The sequence below is a fragment of the Magnolia sinica genome, chromosome 1 (genome assembly GCF_029962835.1).
Source record: "Magnolia sinica isolate HGM2019 chromosome 1, MsV1, whole genome shotgun sequence".
Lineage (NCBI taxonomy): Eukaryota > Viridiplantae > Streptophyta > Magnoliopsida > Magnoliales > Magnoliaceae > Magnolia > Magnolia sinica.
Genome location: NC_080573.1, coordinates 45,694,629 through 45,710,675, shown reverse-complemented (window position 1 = coordinate 45,710,675; position 16,047 = coordinate 45,694,629). Strand labels below are relative to the sequence as shown.

The following is a 16,047-nucleotide window of genomic DNA, read 5'->3' as shown; positions in this document are numbered from 1 at the left end:
AATATCATGGTGGACCCCACAAGGTGGGGTGCACGCTCTCACATCGAGGCCCACTTTTTGGCCCCCTATATGAGAGAGAGAGAGAGAGAGAGAGAGAGAGAGAGAGAGAGAGAGATCGCGTCAGTGGTGGCCCCTCACCACTATGGAGCCCACTGCATACATACTATAAACATAGGGTGGGGTGTCCCCACTGTCCACGTTGGACAATATTAGGGCTGAAAATCGGGCAGGTTGGGTTGGGTTGGTGCTCAGAGATGTTAGTAATGTAGAGAAAAAGATACAAACCCACATGATCTGATAGGGATGGACCTATAAAGAAATGTAGTTGGAAGAGAATGAACAATTATTGGTGTGTAATTAGTTGCACAACTCAGATTTACAGTTCAATTGCTTGAATAGCCTTAGATGATGGTAAATAGAAACTAAATGCATTAGATAGGAGTGATTAGACCAGAAAAAAATAAAAATGAAGAGGAATTCCAATGAAATTAGGCCTTGACAATGTATTGAATAGTTTCAAAGGAGAGGAAAGAGGCAAATTTTAGAAAGATATACCAGTTTCCAATCAAAACGTTAATAGATCAACAGGGAGAGATTTTTATATTCAAGAAAACAATGCCAGATTGCAGTTAACCTTCCTTCTCATTGTGGTGACCAAATGTATCCGGAGTCATGTTGACAATCATGGTTACATTTATGGATCCTTTTTGTTAAGGTTTCGGAGTTAGCAAGAGGTAGGCATATGGACTTTCTTTTCAGCCCTAGAGGTTGCCTTTTATGGATCCTTCACAACAGGAGTGCACTGTTAAATCCATCTGGCAAGTGACCTGCAGCTGGAACGGTTAGAACAATAGATTAAAACTCACAACAATTGGATGGTCGAAGCCTTCAATCACCGATATTTTTGGCATAGTTGATCCACACAATGGCCCACTAGATCAACAGTCCTGATTAGCCCATGTTTGCCACTTGCACCATGCAATCCCTATGCATCGCACCACATACAAGCATCTTCAAGGAAAATACGACTGAACTTGGATAACTTTTGAGGGGTTAACTGTTGTTTATGCATGCGTTGTGTGTGTACAGCCAAATAGTTTTTTTTTTTTTTTAAAAAAAAAGGGCAGCTGCAGGCATGGCACATGCATGCCTGTGGCTGAATGTGGCTGTGCATGCCTCTATTGTGCATGTACGGGCACATGCATGCCTGTGACTGAATGTGGTTGTGCATACCTCTCTTGTGCATGTTCGGGCACATGAATGTTAGGAAGTGTTCCATAGCAAAAGAGAAAAGATCCACATTTTCTTCCCCACACTAAGACTTGAATCCAAGGATAAAAATTGAGCAGAATCTATGACTCTAAAGGAAGACTGGAAATACTGTTAAAAACAAAGTTGATAAGGGAATACCATTGTATCTGTAGAATATTACTGAAAGGCCAATTTCATTGTGCTGGAAATAGCCAAGCCACATTGGTTGTAAAAATCAAAATAATTTATTAGATAAGAACTGAAAACAAAATCATGCACTCACCGGTAAACATATTAAGCTCTTTTTGTGTCATGCTTGCCAGAGAACATCTTCACTGTCACTGTGTATTATGGACAAAATAAACTACTCGCCAGGGCAGGACATCCATATCAAAGTTGCATAAAGATCAGCTACGCAGGTTAATCTTAAAAGTTTCAATTGAAGTATGAATATCTACAGGACGAATAAAAGTTTCATAACCAGAAATGCCTGTATTGATTGATCTACAAACGAGCATACTGACCATAAAACTGAAAATAAAATCAGCTTACCCAAAATAGAATATACATTAGTTACCATTATTGTGTCAGTTTAGGTTATATACTCGGTTTATATCAAATTGAATCAGCATATTAGATCATCACAATCCATAAAACTATTAAAAAAAATTAATTGTGTCTATCTTTTGATTATTTTGGAAAGGCAAACTATTTATTGAGTATTTTTGAAAAGACAAACTTGTATCAGCCATCTAATCCTTAAAGAGAGAAAATATCATGTTTTTAGCCTCTCTCCCTTTCTCTGTTAATTTGAGACAATATTAGCATTAGATGGGAATGGGATAATGTTGTCATGCGAGTATTTTCAATACAAACCTCTGCCACGACAAGCCTCATCAAATCAGGGTGAAAGGAAGGTTGATGTCTGGTGGACAGTCGATCTTAAAACTTTTGCTAGTCTACGTGAAGTAAAGATTTTGGGGCTGTGGAGGAGACTTTGTAAGCTTCCTTCACTAGAAGATCTATGCTCAAATAGCATGTGAGATTGAAAGGCCACATAAAGGCCATAAAAGCAAGTACCGAGGAAGCATGTCATATGCCAACCATTTCTTTTGCTTGGACTTTATGCAAGATATCGAAAACATTTATAATAATAATAAAGAAGAAGAAAGAAACTGAAGTTTTAGCAAGAACAATCATTATGAAAGCATCATTGCCTTACAAAGAAACTAGAGAGCATGTTAAAGATTTTCAAGCAAATGAAACCTTAACCAAAATACATGTGATTAATCCCAAGCCAACCCGAATTACCAAAAATTGATGTAGGACGGCCTAATCCAACCTCAAATGAGCATGGTATTTGAAAGGGACAGATTTATGCAATCTTAAAAACAACAAATAAAATATCAGCCTTCTACATCATAAACACAAGAAAGAAATAAGGTTAATATAGCATTGATTATGGCCATCCATCACAAACATGAAGTATTGAATCTTAAAATCTGAATTTAGTTGGATCTAGCCAAAGATAGAACTTTTGTTTTGCCATAGGTCCGTCTAACGATCCAAGTGGATTTTCTAATCAATAAAAATAGGAATTTCCCCAGATGTGCAGTTGGGTCCTAACGTTTGAATCTGCGCCTCAACCCAACCCAATCAAATGACTGGGCTGTTGATGGAGCTCAAAATGCAGAAACCACACATTAATTATCTCCTGTCAATATTGACAAGACTAGACTTTGAATCTTGTTCTAGTCTCGTTGATATTGACAGGAAAGTGTTTTGGTCCCACATCATCCATTTGAATTTTACAAATATCTTCTTCAGCAAAAGAAGTAATCATTACTCCTTTTTCTGCACTTTAAATGGCAAAAGCACAAGGTTATCTTCAGTAGCTGCAAACAAAACCAAAATCCCATAGTGTTTGGTGCTTAGAGTAAATGACAGTAATAGCAGACTGCTTCATCCAAGCAAATATTACATGCTATTGATCTTCCAAAGATGACGTAATTCAACATCTAAAAAGTTCAATACCCAATTGGAAACAAATTATTGGAACTCAATGGATGCCAAATGCTCTAGATTCATGCTTTCACATAACATGCAAGTCATAGAAAATGCATCACTAGTGTGGAAGTTCACCAACTAATAAACAGGGGATCATGGATATATGCATGAGAGAGAGAGAGAGAGAGAGAGAGAGAGAGAGAGAGAGAGAGAGAGAGAGAGCAACTAATTCCTTTTTTTTACTCAGCTATTTCCTTTTTTTTAACTCCTTTTCCAAGAGGAGTTCAGATTCATATCACCATTCTTCCTATGCAACATCTACAAACAACAAGGAAATTATAAATGAGTTAGCAAGTATAGGCATCAGGCATGGTCTTTCAAGGTTAGCAACTCAACTAGACTATTAAAGTATACCCATTCAACTCTGCTGTAAATGATCTCAACAGTATTTCCTTAACAGAACTACTCAACACCATTCAAGGCATCTAAACACATACTTGACCACTTGAATACAAGATTCCATAAAATTATAATATTGGATAACCATGCAAGACTTCTTACTCGAAAAGACACCATTCATTGGTAGCAAATGTAGTGTTTTCATAAACATGCTCTGACAATTATTTAATTTGTTAACATGGTTCTTCTGCTTGAAAATAATTGGTGTGTGTGACATTTGATAATTTTCTTTTTTCCAACATGAAAAATCTCAAGAGATATCAAAAGGGAGCCACAAAGAAACAACTACAACTTCATGAAAATAATCCATTCTATACGTCAATGATCTAAAAATCAAGCAGTACTTACTATATCAATGTCCTCTGCCATTATCGAAGCAAACTTCATTATTGGATGCTTAGAATAACAAAGGTCTCTTGCTCTAATCAATTTCTGAAAAACAAAAAACTGCACAAAACAATTGTTCCTCTGGCTTGATAGTGTAAATCCTCACTCGAAAACTAGTAGACTACTGCCATTACCAGTTTTTTTTTAAAAATGAGATAGGAGAATGCAGTGCTATCTGATAAGAGAAGTTTGACTCTCTTTTTTTCCTTATTCTGAGAGAGAGAGAGAGAGAGAGAGAGAGAGAGAGAGGAGGAGGAGGAGGAGGAGGAGGAAAGGAGAAGGAGAAGAAGAAGAAGAAGAAGAAGAAAGGCATGCCGCAGCTATAACAACCAGCTGTAGGGTAAAGTAACTTATGTGCTAAAAGATACTTACCTAAATAAGTTTTTTTACAGCTTTTTAACTTGTTACTTTTCTACGTTGTAACTTGTTACTTTCCTATGTTTTAGTTTCCTTTTTCACTTGAGTTATTTTGGTAAGCATCATTGTAAAAGTAACTTATATGCTAAAAGATACTTACCTAAATAAGTTTTTTTAAAGCTTTTTAACTTGTTACTTTTCTACGTTTTAACTAGTAGAAAGGAGAACCAATACAGCGAAATGCATATTGGAGTAGGAATAACTGCTAGCTTGGTAACTTTAAATAGGTGCAGCCAGCTGTTAAACCACTTCTTCACATTAATAAGGTATAGAAAATCTATTGTGATGAACAGAAATATGTTAGAGACATCAATACTACCACTTCTTCATATTAATAAGGTGTAGAAAAACTATTGTGACAAACAGAAATATGTTAGATGTATCAATAGTACGTATAAAATGAAAGAAAAAAAAAGGTTTCTAACTAGACATTCAGATGACATTTTGACCGTGTTGTCTGAAGACGAATTCTTAGATGAAGTTACTTGCTACATTTTTCACCATTATTCTCAATGAAAAATCTGAGTGTTGTCACTAAGAGAAGTTTTCCAGCAGTGCCTTACAGTAACTAAGGCCAAAGGGATCAATTCGATTAATATCTTGTAGTCCTTTTTTTTATTTCTTTATTTTATAGTGTGCACGTCCAACACAAGTGGTCTCTATTCCAAGGTACGCATTTTAATATTTTCATGCCCACTTAACCATTTCCCACAAACGGAGCATTCATTAGTGGTGTTTTCATATACACCAATTCTTTCGTGGATTACCACTCCTCGACGCTTGATAGGATAAAGATTCAAGAACAAAAATGAATGCAATGCCTTTTGCTTAAGGACTTCTCATAGAGAAACTTCCAGAGGAGTTTAGAAAAAGTACCCATTTTGAACTAGACATCCTTATGGTTAATTGGATAATAAAAATAACAACAATAGGATGTGAAATAACCAAAACTCCATTCGAGTTCCATAGTTTCAAAAGTACGATACTCTCTAAGCTATCTTAAGAGGTAAGATCTATGTACAATATGCATTTGAAAACACTCCGGAAGTGTCAAAACCTCCGACAATGTTGTTTCTTCTTCAATTTGTGTCAGATAAGCAAAGACCATACAGATCAATTGCTTAGTGATAAGTTGTAGTATGAGCAATTGTTGAAGATAACATCTGACCATGAATGGGTGATCATAGTCGTGATGTTAGTTTCACAGGCATTAAGAGCATGAAGGGGCCCGAAAAAAAATAATTTAAGTGGAAAAGAAAATTATCCTAATTTGAAAAACAAGATATTCCATAAGAAGAGGAGTGTCACCATTTGTACAAAAAGTAAAAAGTTTATGCAGTAAGGTGACACTATCAAAGTTAGATTAGTCATGGTCTTACTTTCAAATGCTCGAATTTACAAAGAGAATAACTTTCAAAAGAGTTTAGAGAAGTACCCTTATTATTTGAACTAGATGTCCCTCATGTTAATTGGCTAGAAAAAAAAAAAAACATTGCGATGTGAAAAAACCAGCAAACAATTAAATTCCATAGTTTCAATAGTAAAATATTTTCTAAGCTCTCTTGAAAGTTAAGCTCTATGTAAAGTCCAATATTTGAAAACACCCCATAAGAATCAAAGACTCTAATGGTGCTGGTTTTAATCAATATTTGGGTCAAACAAGCAAAAATGATACACGTGCACAATCGATATAGAAGCAATTGCTCAGTGATAAGTCGTAGGGTGTTAGTTGTTTCAAAAACATCAAAAACACGAGCGCACGAAAAAAAAAAAAAAAACATTTTAAACGGAACATAAATTGATCTTCATTCAAAAAAAGAACAATTGCTTGACAAGAGCATGATTGCCACCATGTGCACAAATAGTTTACATAGCAAAGTGACACCATCGAAGTTAGATTGGTTGTGGTCTTGATTCGACCTTGAAATCAAAAATATTTCTTGATGAGATTTTAACGCACCATTAGTGAGGAGTTCAGAAAAGTACTCTTACTATATAAAAGCAATTACTAGGTGATAAAAGTTATAGGATGATTTTAGCGCACCATTAGTGAGGAGTGATGACGAAATTGATGTTAAGATTTAGAGAGTCTTCAGCTGAGACAAACAACTTTCTGCAACACTCTTAAGCTCTTTCACTACAAATGAAACCTAAGGTCTTATAAAAAAGATAACTTTCGAAGGAGTTCAGAAAAGCACCCTTACTATTAGAACTAGACGTCCTTCAGGTTAATTGGCCAAAAAAATAATCATTATGATGTGAAATAACCAACAAACCATTGGATTCCATTGTTTGAAAAGTAAGACATTTTCTTAGCTCTCTTGAAGGTTAAGCTCTATGTAAAGTACAACATCTAAAAATACCCCGTTAAGCTCTCTTCATTTTCTTAGCTCCTTCAAGTATTTTGTTTTTTCTCTTTAGTACTCTTTCTTGCCCTTATAATTTTGCTATAGCAATGATGAGAAACACCATACTTGTAAATTTGGGAATCTTTTTAATAACAACATGGTGTCCCTGTCCCTTTAAGGCGAGACTATTCCCTATGGATGCACGCAATCACCCATCAACCACGTGCATTAGGTAATCCGTGGGGAGGGGAATCGAACTCGGGTCTGTTGGGAGCAAACCCACGACCAAAGCCGTAACACCTAAACTCATGACGGGTAATCCACATGGAGGGGAATCAAACTCGTGATTGTAGGTTGCAAAACCATGACCAAAGGCATTTGCCCAAACTCGTGACAGGTAATCCACGAGGAGGGGAATCGAACTCATGTCTGTAGGGAGCAAACCCACGACCAAAGCCGTTCGCCCAAACTCGTGACAGGTTTTGGAATTTTTTTATGTAACAATAGGGTGTCTCTGCCCCTTTAAGGTGAATTTATTTCCCTGTGGATGCACACATCACCCGCCAACCACGTGCATCGGGTAATCAACGGGGATGGGAATCAAACTCATATCTGTGGGGAGCAAACCCATGACAAAAGTTGTTTGCCCAAACTCGTGACGAGCAATCCACGAGGAGGGGAATCGAACTCGTGTCTGTGGGGAGCAAACCCACGACCAAAGCCATACACCCAAACTCGTGACGGGTAATCCACGAGGAGGGTAATCGAACTCGTGTCTGTAGGGAGCAAACCCACGACCAAAGGCGTTTGCCCAGTCTCGTGACAGGTAATCCACGAGGAGAGAAATCGAACTCGTATCTGTGGGGAGCAAACCCAAGATCAAAGTCGTTCGCCCAAACTTGTGACGGGTAATCAACGATGAGGGGAATCGAACTCGTGTCTGTGGGGAGTAAACCCACGACCGAAGTTCCCAAACTTGTGACTGGGTATAATCCACGGAGAGGGGAATCTTACTCATGTCTATGAGGAGTCAACCCATGACCAAAGCCATTTGTCCAACCTCGTGATGGGTTTAGGGAAGTTTTATTTTTATAACAATAGGACGTTCCCAACCCTTTAAGGCGAGACCATTCCCTGTGGATGCGCGTAACCACCCGCCAACCCTTTAAGGCGAGACCATTCCTTGTGGATGCACGTAAACACCCGCCAACCACATGCATCTAGTAATCCACAAGGAGGGAATCAAACTCAGTTGTTAAGCATCATGAGCTTACGCCTATAGGGGCACGATCAAGCTTGAAAGGAATGGATGGGCACAGGCTTAAGATGTGAGGATTAAAAATAATCCTTGATACACCACGTGCATCGTGTAATCCACAAGGATGAGAGTCGAACTCGTGTCTGTGGGGAGCAAACCCATGACCAAAGTCGTCTGCCCAAACTCGTGATGGGCAATCCACAGGAGGGGAATTGAACTTGTGTTTTTGTGAAGTAAACCCACAACCAAAGCCATTCAACTAAACTCATGACTAGCAATCCACGGAGAGGGGAATCGAAGTCGTGTATGTGGGAAGCAAACCCACGACCAAAGCCATTCGCCTAAACTAGTGACCGGTTTTGAGAATTTTTTTTTATAACGACAGGTGTCCCCACCCTTTAAGGTGTAACCATTCCCTGCTGATACATACAATAACCCACCAACCAAGTGCATCGGGTAATTCACGGGGAGGGACTCAAACTTATGTCTATGAGGAGCAAACCCACGACCAAAGCCGTTCACCCAAACTTGTGATGTGTAATCCACAAGGAGGAGAATCATACCGGCGTCTATGTGGAGCAAACCTATGGCCAAAGCCATTTGCACAAACTCATGCAAGTAATCCACATGGAGGGGAATCGAACTCAAGTCTGTGGGGAGCAAACCCACGACAAAAGCTATTTTCTCATAATCATGACGGGTTTTAGGAAGTGAAACCTTACATCTTTTAAAGCTCCAAGTAAAAGGAGAAAAAAATTTATTGGGATAGGCTCATCCTTGAGTATGGATTTGACTATCCTTTTATTGGAGGTGATTGATATTCGACATTTAGTGAAGTTATGTATTGTGCGTTTAGGGTGTAATTAGCTATATGTGTAAACTGTCAAACCCTACTAAGATCAAGAGTATCCTAAAACAAGAAAGACCCTTAGCATGAAGATTGGTTTGCCTCGAACAAAAATATCATTCATAAGTGGTAATTTCAAATAATGCATTTTTTAGAGACCAGAAAGTTAATCTGTATATGGAGTTTCATTGATTGATAGAAGGTCATTCTAAGAAAAAAATTGGGACATTATTTAGTTTTCACCTACTTGAAATCTTGCTCAATAACCATCTTTTGTTTAGACTTACGTTTTTACTTTTTTAGTTTTCTTCTTTATTTCTTTTTGTCCTTCTTGTTTTTCATTTTGTATTTTTTGTCTAAGTAAAATTTAAAACCAACAAAAGAATTTAGCTATGGATCATTATGGATCATTTCAACTTGCATTTAAAAATAAAAAAATAAAAAAATAAAAAAAAAACTTTTTGAGAGAGAGCTTCATTAAAAGCACATAAAATGTGCAAAACAAAACAACCTACCTCTACAATTGAAAAACAAATGAGAGATTAGCAAGATTAACTACCTTTACATAAGAAGCCCAACCCAAAAATTAAATTAAATTTCCCTAACGACCACAACATGCGAAGATCTTCTATTAAGAAAATATCTCCGATAAAAATAAAAAATAAAAATAAAAAAATAAAAAAAACAATTTCCACAAAGCTTTCCCCACTTTCTCGCCCCTCTTGAATGCCAAGCTATAGAAGGTCCAGTACAAAATTCGGTTTCACTTAAGCTTGTATGAAGAGCATTGAGAAAGTAGTCCCACACCTTTCAAGCAAACATGCAGTGAATGATCAGGTGATTAATTGACTCCGCATCTCCCATACAAATTATACATATGTTAGGAAGGATAAGGGATCATTATTGATTGTCAGTACCCTCTTTCTTCCCACAAGTCAAGCGAATGCCACCGCCCTTGGTGGAGCTCTGTATAACCATACAAAAAAGAATAGACGTGGTAAATGATTATTTCTCCCATAGTTTCTTTGATTTTACAACCCTTTATCAGTAAATCCTCACCTATTTATTTAATATCTTACATAAATTTTGACGACTTCCTATTCCAAGGTAGAGGCTCATAATCACCATCTAAGGTCATTTGCCTCAAACGTTATCAAAGATATTTCTTTCATGATAATAGTTTCTTGAAGTTAGGAGTTGTAGTTAAAGGGTTTTTCCCCATTAACAATAAAAGGGCACTATCATTGTACATATTGTTTCACCTATTGGAATTTTTGGTAGACCTTATGGATATATTCATGTATCTCTTCATACATCTCATTCATTGAAATTAGCCTCCATTTGAAAACATCCATCAGAATGAACAATTTAAAGGCAGTATCAGTGTACGTGTTGTATCACCAAAAACGACATCAATGATATTTAGAGCATATATCACTAAAAGCAACCCCAATCATATGATGTGTTGGATCACTAAGTATAAGCCCAATCATATTAACGGTTCAAATCAATTGAAATGGCCCAAGCATGTCAAAGGTTTGCATCACCGAAAACTAGCAAATCATGTGACAAGTTTGGATCAACCATAAACTAACCATGCCATATTAACGATTTGGATCATTGAATATAGGCTAGCCAGATGAACAATTAGTCAAGAAAAATAACTATGCTCCACACTCAACTACAAAAGAGAGAAATATTCTATGTCAAGATTGCTCCACTAACAATTTTTTTTACCTTACCACATCCAATGAGGGGTATTAATAACCAACGGAATTGATTAGCGAACACAGGCCTTAGCATATATTGGTTCAGATCATTAAATTGACCTCAATCAAATGAAGGGTTTAGATCACCAAAAATGCCACAATGATACAAAGGGTTCAGATCACTTACAACAGGCCCAATCAAATGAACGATTTGAATCACTTGGAATGGCCCAACCATATCAAATACTCGTTAATATGATCAATTTGTAGCATTCTAAATGGGCTGGGAAGTATTAACAATTTAGATAATTGAAAATGGTCCATCGTGGATGATTCATGTACCAGTCTCTTACATGTGAAAAATTACAATTCAACATCTACCGTGGGGATGTATCACGTCAACCAATTAGATTACTAAAAATGGGTTTGGGTCGGTTCTACTTAATTTTAACATTTTTTTAGTTGGGTTCACTTAATTTCAACATTTTTAAAAATTTTCCCTTATTTTCCCAATATTTTTTGAAGACTTTTTGTGCAAAAGTTTTTTTTACCAATACAGGTTTGTATGTTCAATACGCCAAGGAAATCTGCTTCCTTGTATAGATCCCTTTTGTTTATCAAGTATGAGGTTTTGAGTAACTGTTTTGCGCGTATCAACCAATCCCAAAAATGATGAGATATGTGGCGTATTGAACATACAAACCTGTATTGGTAAAAAAAACTTTTTGCACAAAAAATCTTCAAAAAATATTGGGAAAATAAGGGAAAATTTTAAGTAAGAATCCATCATCCTTCGCAATATTAGACTAAATAATTAACAAAACAAGAGGGAAAAAGTGTAGTAACAAGCTTTTCTGATAATGCATCTAAAGTTGAAGTACAAAATCTGTTGACCATCTCTTCCTTTATTACAAAGTCAACTTCCTCTACTTGGTGCTCCTTTCTCGGCATTTTTTAGCTTGAGTGGGGTTGTTCAAATAGTGGAGAAAATTAAGATATCCTTGGTTAATTGGAGTTGGAGGTGCCAAAAACAATTCGATTTTTCAAAAGCTTCTCTTTAATATTGTTGTTGTAGATGTTGTTGCAACTCTCAAACTGAACAATGAGGTTCCAAGCATCATTTAGAATGAGATTGAAGGCAACTAAAAAGTTGTAAATCCATAAAGAAGACACATAATAATCAGAACAACAATGAAATAATCAGCAATTAAGAGAAAAGGAAAAGCGAGAAAGAAATCAAGAATGGGGATTCTATAATTCTGTAGCAAGGGAAAAGCATTTTTTCTTTGTGTGAGGATGGGAAAATCAAAAGCTAAAGACAGACAGGAAAAGATGAAATGAGGGGAGGAGGAGGATCTGTACCAGCAGGAAACAAAAAAACACTTTCTTTTGTTCAAATAAAGAAGTTGAAAACTGGATCAAAGAGGAGTCTTTTTTTTTTTTTTTAATCCATTCGAATCTGGCAAAAATTGACAGCATCTTTGAAGAATTTTGTGTAAAGACCGCTTGAAAACTGTTGAATTCTTTGGGGAAATTAATTTAAAAGAAAATTTCAAGATGGAAACATGTAGGTGGATTGCAAAAGGAAAACGATTAAGGAAAAATCGGTCAATAGCACAAACAAGAGCTGAAAAAAATCCAATTCAAGTGAAAAATGAAAAATCAGAGGGATCGGATCACTCAAGACTAATAATTTCCTTAAATGCATGAGATGTTGCTTGTGCTACCACCAAAAGACAGATTTTTAAGGATTAGGACCAGACGGCAAATTACCTGTAGCAGCACAATTCAAATTCTAAAATAAAGAGACAAAGTTGATAGGTGATCTGACTCAGACCGGTTCTCACCAAAACCAATATGAATATAACAATACCAAGTCATACTGGACAATACTTTGAACCATGGGCATGCTTCCATATCCCATGCCAACTTCCAACATTGAACAAAAACATGTAGAAATAAGTGGACTGAAATGTAGCAAGCTTCCTATGAGGTATGAGTTGTAAGACTGGAAAGGAAGGCTCCACAAAGAAAGGAAAGAAATGATTGAATCATTCATAACAAATTTCAAATAAGAAAATCAAATTTCCTCACTGCAGATCTCTAGAGGAAGGAAACAAAAAAGAACGATAAAAAGAAAAAAATAATAAAAAGAGAGGAGACCCATTCCCTATTTTCCGAAAGAATTCCATGAAGTAAAGCTATCAAAATCCTTCAACAACCAAAGATAAAAGGGTTAATGAATTCCCTCCCAAGTTGGGGCTCAATATCCTCATAACCAATCCCTGCAAGGGGACCATAAAGGGACCATAATACCATATTTTAAAGAATTCTTATCAAATCCATCTGAACCCATGGAGGATTCTTGACTAAAACCAATCCAAAAACCTATAAAGAATTCCTTATCTAAAACTCAATACATTCACCGATATCCTATACATAATAAGGAAAAAAATCACCTTTTCAAAAAGGTTGCCCTCAATGAACATATCAAAACCCTTATTAGAACCAATTCCAATCCATAATGTCCTCATGAACAATCTCTACAAATCATAACGAAAAAACCAAAACGATTGTTAGAAAGAGTAACACTAAACTAAAACTATCCAAGCCCTAGATCACCAAATCCAACATGCTAATGAATTCTCGATAAAAAAAACTTGATATCCTCAAAAAAGGACCAAACTACCCTTTTTTGAAAAAGAATTCATGATACCATTGATCGCATTATAAAACGTATCCAAAGACCATATTTGTAGCAGAATTCAAATGGAGAATCAATTTTCCAGAGGCCGATCAATAGATCAAATCAAAAGAAGAGAGACAATACATCCATCTGCCCCAAAAATTATTGAATCACACATCGAAGAATAGGAGATTAAAGAACATTCGACTAGAGAGAGATGACCTAGTGGTTGTTTTCGGGGTTTGAATGCCATGAAAATGTAGACTAACGAACCAGATCACATCATCATCATCGCCATTACAGAGAGGAGAGAGATCAAGTGTTTCATGGGGGGCAAGAGGAGATCGAGTGGGGGTTGTTGGGACTTGGGAGGGGAAAGAAGATGCTTCGAGATCGATTGAGGGAGGGGAAAGAAGACACTCGGAGGAGAAGCTGAATGCGGCAGAGATTTGAATTTTATAATAATAACAGGCAACCTACAAAATTAACGATTTGGATAACAAAATGTAGGCCCAATCATTAAGAACGACTTAGATAATTAAAATGAGTCCAATCATATAATCAATTTGGACTATTAAAATAAACCCAATCATATGATCAATTTGTAGCATTCCAAATGGGCTGGGAAGTATTAACACTTTAGATAATTGAAAATGGTCCACTGTGGATGATTCATGTACCAGTCCCTTACATGTGAAAAATTACAATTCAACATCTACCCAGGGATGTATCACGTCAACCAATTAGATTACTAAAAACGGGTTTGGGTCGGTTCTACTTAATTTTAACATTTTTTTTAGTTGGGTTCACTTAATTTCAACATTTTTTTTAAACTTTCCCTTATTTTCCCAATATTTTTTAAAGATTTTTTGTGCGAAAAGTTTTTTTTTACCAAGATAGGTTTGTATGTTCAATACGCCACATATCTTATCATTTTTGGGATTGGTTGATACGCTCAGAAAAATCGTTACTCAAACCTCATACTTGATAAACAAAGGGATCTATACAAGGAAGCAGATTTCATCAATCTCTTAGAATTCTTTTAGAACTTCTGTGAATTTAGCTTCTTACATTCACCAAGTAAAAAATCCATCATCCTTCGCAATATTAGACTAAATAATTAACAAAACGAGAGGGAAAAAGTGTAGTAAATAATGCTTCTAAATTTGAAGGACGCAATCTGTTGACCATCTCTTCCTTTATTACAAGTCAACTTCCTCTACTTGGTGCTCCTTTCTCGGCATTTTTTAGCTTGAGGGAGGTTGTTCAAATCAGTGTTTTAAATAGCGTATAGTGTGGTGTTTGGCCCTTTATAGCATGTAGCGTAAGCTACATAGCGTATAGCATAAGCTACACAATCCTTAATATTTTTAATTAAAATAATAGAACATATGATAAGATTTACAAAATGTGTAATTTCTATAAGTTCTTGACTATGAATCTGGATCATCAACCACTTATTTGCATGCAAAATCCCTCTCTCTTTGCCTTTAGACATCTCTAAGTATGACGTCTTTCTTATTTATTGAAACATCACAAATTCATGATATAGACCACAATTTTGATGGTCCGGATTGATCCAAGTGCTCTATCTACTATATGGACCACAATTTGGATGGTCCGGATTAGTTTAATGTAGTGCCATGTGTCATAGGTATAAGTCATCACCATTTTAAAATAGGTGTTTAACTAACATGGAAAAAACACTTGAAAAAAAATGAGATTTCAGGGAGCTTACGCTATGCACGCTACGCTACATGCAGCATAGCTTATGCTACATACCTTGTAGCTCACGCTACCAGGGAATTACGCTACGTAACGTTTTCAGTACGGTACGTAGCGTACGCTACACGCTATGCTACAACGCTACTAAAAACATTGGTTCAAATAGTGGAGAAATTTAAGATATCCTATCCTTGGTTAATTGGAATGGGGTCAATAGGCCCAATCAAATGAACGATTCCTAAAATAGATTGCATTGCGCCCTAGAAGTTTTTAATGGTAAATCACAGTTGTTTCATGTGGTGTGTTCCACATGTGATTTGAATCTTCTGCATTTTCAGCTCATATTATAAAATGCCCTACCAAAATAGATGAACAAGATGGATGTAAGACATAAATCAAGGTAGGCCATGTGGTCAGGTATCCACTAAAACCATGGCCAATAGTGAGAGACTTTGGGAGGACTCCGATTGCATAGCATAGCACATAGCATCAGTGATGATACCGTGGGCCCCACTATGTGCATGTGTTTTATCCACACCGTCCATCCATTTTTTGGATCATTTTAGAACACGTTCCCAAAAATGAGACAGATCCAAATCTCTGGTGAACCACACCAAAGGAAACTGTGGTGATTTAATGCCAACCATTAAAAACTTCCTAAGCCCCCCTGTAATGTTTATTTATCATCCAACCTGTTAATTAGGTCATATAGACCTAACCAAAGCGCTTAGATAAAGCATATACATCATAGTGGGACCCATGTAGTTCACACCATGGTAAAGGGTGCTTAGCTCTCACTGCACATTCTGAGTCCGGTCAATAAAAATCTTTTAGGAAAAATTAGGGTAATTGTGCAGTAAGGGTGGGATCCACCATTATGTACCTTCAAAATCCTCTCCAACCAGCTGATAAGTAACCCAATTTTAGCCATAAAGATGAAAAACTAGATCCAT

General features: G+C 36.5%; 1 long non-coding RNA gene across 2 annotated transcripts in view; it reads right to left on the bottom strand.

The window, feature by feature from the left end:
* Nucleotides 1-539: 539 nt before the first annotated feature.
* The window catches only part of LOC131247852 (uncharacterized), a 36,560-nt gene continuing 21,052 nt past the window's right edge, over nt 540-16,047 (bottom strand). The window contains exon 3 of one of the 2 annotated variants that reach the window (XR_009172063.1): nt 540-827. This is a non-coding gene — a long non-coding RNA (uncharacterized LOC131247852). Of the gene's footprint in view, nt 828-1,140; nt 1,706-16,047 lie in introns of those variants that run through there. The other variant, XR_009172064.1, reaches the window with a different exon arrangement.